A 4,920-nucleotide genomic window follows, 5' to 3' on the forward strand; every position below is an offset into this window, starting at 1 on the left:
TGTGTGTGTGTGTGTGTGTGTGTGTGTGTGTGTGTGTGTTGACTCAAGGACTAGGGGCTGGAGTCACTGGACGCATTTTCACTCACTTATCTGGCAGATGAGGATTCTGGTGATTAGCTAGGGCACCTTGACATCCACCTGAATTCCTCCAGTGAGTATCCCAAGACAACAAGATGAAACAGTTGGCATTTGGGGATCTAGCCTCAAAATTCATAGGGTGTCATTTTCCTGAATTCTGCTGGTTGACGCAGCTACAAATGTTTGCCCAGGTTTAAGATGGAAAGCTATAAACCTCCCTCTCCATAGGACTATGTTGTGTTAAGGTCACATTGCAAAAAGGACACTCAGGATCGGAAATACTGTTTAAACTATTTTATGAGATGTAACAGGCAATAATATATGTATCTATTTATATATTTTTAATTTTTAAAGAATATTTATTTATTTTGAAAGAGAAAGAGGCAAATAGAGAATGTGTGAGCCAGGCCTCTAGCCATTGCAAACAAACTCCAGACACATGTGCCACCATGTGCGTTTGGCTTACATGGGTACTGGGGAATTGATCCTGGGTCCTTTGGCTTTGTAGGCAAGTATCTTAACCATTAAGCCATCTCTCGAGCCCTGAGAATTATTAATAGTAGAAAAATAATATGCTCACTCCAGCAGCATATATACTAGAATGGAAATGATGCAGAGATTAGTGTGATCTCAGCACAAGGATGACATGAAAAAAATCTATGAACGATTTCATGTTTTTTCTTTTTAAAAATTTTTATTTATATGCAAGCATAGAGAGGAGAGAGAAAGAGAGAGAGAGAGACAGTGAACAAGCAAGCATGGACACCCCAGAGCCTCTTGCCATTGCAAGTGAATTCCAGACACACGTGCCACTTTGTGCATCTGGCTTGATGTGGGCACTGGGGAATTGAACTCTGGACAGCAGGCTTTGGTAGCTGTTGCAGTCAAGTTTGCATTGCTGGTAGAAATCATCCAGCCAGGGCTGGGCATGGTGGCGCACACCTTTAATCCCAGCACTCTGAGAGGCAGAGGTAGGAGGATCACCAGGAGTTCAAGGCCACCTTGAGACTACATAGTGAATTCCAGGTCAGCCTGCAATAGAGTGAGACCCTACCTCAAAAAAAAAAAAAAAAAAAAAAAAGGAAAAGAAATCACCCAACCAAGAGCAACCTGTGGGGGAAAAAAAGAGGCTTATTTTGGCTTATAGGCTTGAGGGGGAAGCTCCATGATGGCAGGGGAAATGATGGCCTTAGCAGAGAGGGTGGACATCACTCCCTCACCAACATCAGGTGGACAACAGCAATAGGAGAGTGTGCCAAACACTGGCAAGGGAAAGCTGGCTATTATACCCATAAGCCACAACAATACACTGCCTCCAGGAGATGCTAATTCCCAATTGCCATCATCTGGGGAGACTAGCATTCAGAATACTTAAGTTTATGGGGGACACCTGAATCAAATCACCACATTCTGCCCCTGGCCTCTATAAACTGATATCCATACATGATATAAAATACAATGCATTCAGTCCAACTTTAAAAGTCCCCCATAGTTGTTTTTTTTTTTTTTTTATCAATTCCAATGATGTTCATACATCCCCATAGTCCAAGATCTTTTAACTGAGCCATAATACAAAAAATCCTCCCAAGCCGGGTATGGTGGTGCACACCTTTAATCCCAGTACTCAGGAGGCAGAGGTAGGAGGATTGCCAAGAGTTTGAGGCCACCCTGAGACTCCATAGTGAATTCCAGGTCAGCCTGGACCAGAGTGAGACCCTATCTTGAAAAAAAAAAAAAAAATCCTCCCAAGCCCAGTAATAGCACAGAATAAACCTTCACACTGCAAAAGATGGCATTGGGGATAGCAAAGAAATATTCAACCAATACCAGATTTAAAACAACCAGGGCAAACATCAAACTCTGCAGCTTCAAGTGCAGCAACTCTAGCCAGTTACAAATCCTCAAGTTCGATAATTCTAACCAGCAACAAGTCTCTGGCATTCCAATTCCGCCCCTCCAGCTGGGCTACTCACAGTCCTGGAAAACTTCATAGGGGCTGGCAGCGCTCCTTGGCATGGTATCTCCACTGGGTTTCCACTGCAAGCCAGGGTTCCTCCTCATGGCCCCATGGGGTCTCTATGCAGGCATCTAGCAAACCTGCTTCACACTGCCCATGGCCATTTCCAAAACACAAGATCGTGTTGCAAACTCAATGACCCTCTTTCCTGCATTTCTTATACTCTACAATACCAGGTAGGGTGCCAATTTGTTAATCCAGGGGGAAATAAAGCAGACTTTGAAGAACAGGACACTACCTGAACACTCAGGCCCCTCCAAAAGAGTCTATGTTCTTCCTGTTGCCCCAGCGCAGGTCAGCTAGCCCAGTCTCAAAGGTTGCAGTCTCTCAACTGCAGCTGAATGAGCAACAGTTCACCCAAAGATTTTTCTTTCTGTGCCATATCCCTCTGCTCACATCAGTTCATTTCTATGCAAAGCAACCCTGCACAACGTCTCAGGAAGCGGGCACAACAGCAAGCTTCTCACACAAACTGTTAACCCAGTCCAGGCAAAGCTGTTTCTCACCCCCATAAGCCAAACTTCACAGACCATAGTTCTTACTGCATTCAGGCCTTTCAACTCTGACCAGAATAGTCCATCAAGCTGTACTTACAGGACTGCAAGGCGTATCTTAGGCCAAGGTTTCAACTACTTACACATTCCTCTTGAAAATCAGCTCCAAAAGGCCAAAGCCACACAGTCAGGTGTCTTGCAGCAATCCCATTCCTCGATACCACTTTACTGTTGCAGTCAGGTTCACATTGCTGGTAGAAATCACCCAACCAAGAGCAGCTTCTGGGAAAAAGAGGTTTATTGTGGCTTACAGACTCAAGGGAAAGCTCCACGATGGCAGGAGAAAAAGACGGCATGAGCAGAGGGTGGACATCACTCCCTCGCCAACATCAGGTGGACAACAGCAATAGGAGAGTGTGCCAAACACTGGCAAGGGAAAGCTGGCTATAACACCCATAAGTCTGCCCCCAACAATACACCATCTCCAGGAGGTGTTAATTCCCAATTGCCATCAGCTGGGAACCTGGCATTCAGCGTATCTAAGTTTATGGGGGACACCTGAATCAAACCACCATCGCAGTAAATACTTTTCACTGCTAAACCATCTCTCCAGCCCCCATTTTTTTTTTCAAAAAGAAAAAGCTTCAGTGTCTTAGTTGTACATTTTTATTAGTTTCTATTTGCTGATCTAACCGAAAAATTTTGAACATTGGAATTAACTTGCATCATAAAAAAAAACCTTGGGGCTGGAGAGATGGCTTAGTGGTTAAGTGCTTGCCTGTGAAGCCTAAGGGCCCTGGTTCGAGGCTCGATTCCTCAGGACCCACGTTAGCCAGATGCACAAGGGGGCGCACGCATCTGGAGTTCGTTTGCAGTGGCTGGAGGCCCTGGCGCGCCCATTCTCTCTGTTTCTCTGCCTCTTCCTCTCTCTGTCTGTCGCTCTCAAATAAATAAATAAAAATAAAATATATTAAAAAAAAATAAAATAAAACCTTAGCCGAGCGTGGTGGCGCACGCCTTTAATCCCAGCACTTAGGAGGCAGAGGTAGGAGGATCACCATGAGTTCGAGGCCACCCTGAGACTACAGAGTTAATTCCAGGTCAGCCTGGGCCAGAGTGAGACCCTGCCTCGAAAAAACAAAAAAAAAAAAAAACCCTTAATTCTTCTCTTTATTAACAAAGATTTTTTTCTTTTTCTTTTTAAGTATGAAGAGAGGTTGATGAAATGTTCTAATTTTTTTTGACAAATTAAAAACCCATGTTTCAAATTAAGTGTTTTAATATCCTGGTCCCGTTTCAGTGTGTCACCAGGGGTGGACTTACCAGCTATGAAACCTTTTAAATGTAGAGCTGTTGACAGGATTTGAACTTTTCTTTTTTTTTTTTAATTTTTATTTATTTATTTATTTGAGAGCGACAGACACAGAGAGAAAGACAGATAGAGGAAGAGAGAGAGAGAATGGGCGCGCCAGGGCTTCCAGCCTCTGCAAACGAACTCCAGACGCGTGCGCCCCCTTGTGCATCTGGCTAACGTGGGACCTGGGGAACTGAGCCTTGAACCGGGGTCCTTAGGCTTCACAGGCAAGCGCTTAACCGCTAAGCCATCTCTCCAGCCCATGGATGTGTGTTCTAATACAGCATGTGTTGCAGTCAGGTTCACATTACTCTTAGAAATCACCCAACCAAGAGCAACTTGTGGGGGGAAAAAAAGAGTTTATTTTGGCCTACAGGCTTGAGGGGAAGCTCCACGATGGCAGGAGAAAACAGTGGTATGAGCAGAGGGTGGACATCACCCCCTGGCCAATATCAAGTGGACAACAGGAACAGGAGACTGTGGCAAACACTGGCAAGGGGATACTAGCTATAACACCCATAAGCCCGCCCCCAACAATACACTCCCTCCAGGAGGCGTTAATTTCCAAATCTCCATCAGCTGGGGAACCTAGCATTCACAACACCTAAATTTATGGGGGACCACTGAACCAAGCCACTACAGCATGATATCAGATACTCTTGGTGAGGTACTTTCTGCCACTTTTGATACTGTGAGAGCAGAGACCATGTCTCATTACTCTGCTGTATCTCCAGCGATGACTGAAATATCAGAACGCAGTAAACGTAAGTAAATGTTTGATGAATAAGAGAAAAAAAAAACCTAAAACAAATTATATCTGAAGTTGACGTGAGCTCACAAGGATACAAGAGACCTAGGGGCTTCCTGTTACACATGAGGAAACTGAGTCCCAGCGAAAATAAAGGACTGACCTATAATGACAACATGGGAGTTGTTAGTACAATGGGGAAAATGAAAGCACAGTCGTTACCTTCCAA

The 4,920-nt window shown here is 44.5% G+C and overlaps 1 non-coding gene across 1 annotated transcript; it reads left to right on the forward strand.

The window, feature by feature from the left end:
* Nucleotides 1-650: 650 nt before the first annotated feature.
* On the forward strand, nt 651-757 carry LOC123460486. Its single transcript, XR_006637038.1, has one exon. It is a non-coding gene; the product is annotated as a U6 spliceosomal RNA (small nuclear RNA).
* Nucleotides 758-4,920: the final 4,163 nt, after the last annotated feature.

This window comes from Jaculus jaculus, chromosome 4 (genome assembly GCF_020740685.1).
Source record: "Jaculus jaculus isolate mJacJac1 chromosome 4, mJacJac1.mat.Y.cur, whole genome shotgun sequence".
NCBI lineage: Eukaryota > Metazoa > Chordata > Mammalia > Rodentia > Dipodidae > Jaculus > Jaculus jaculus.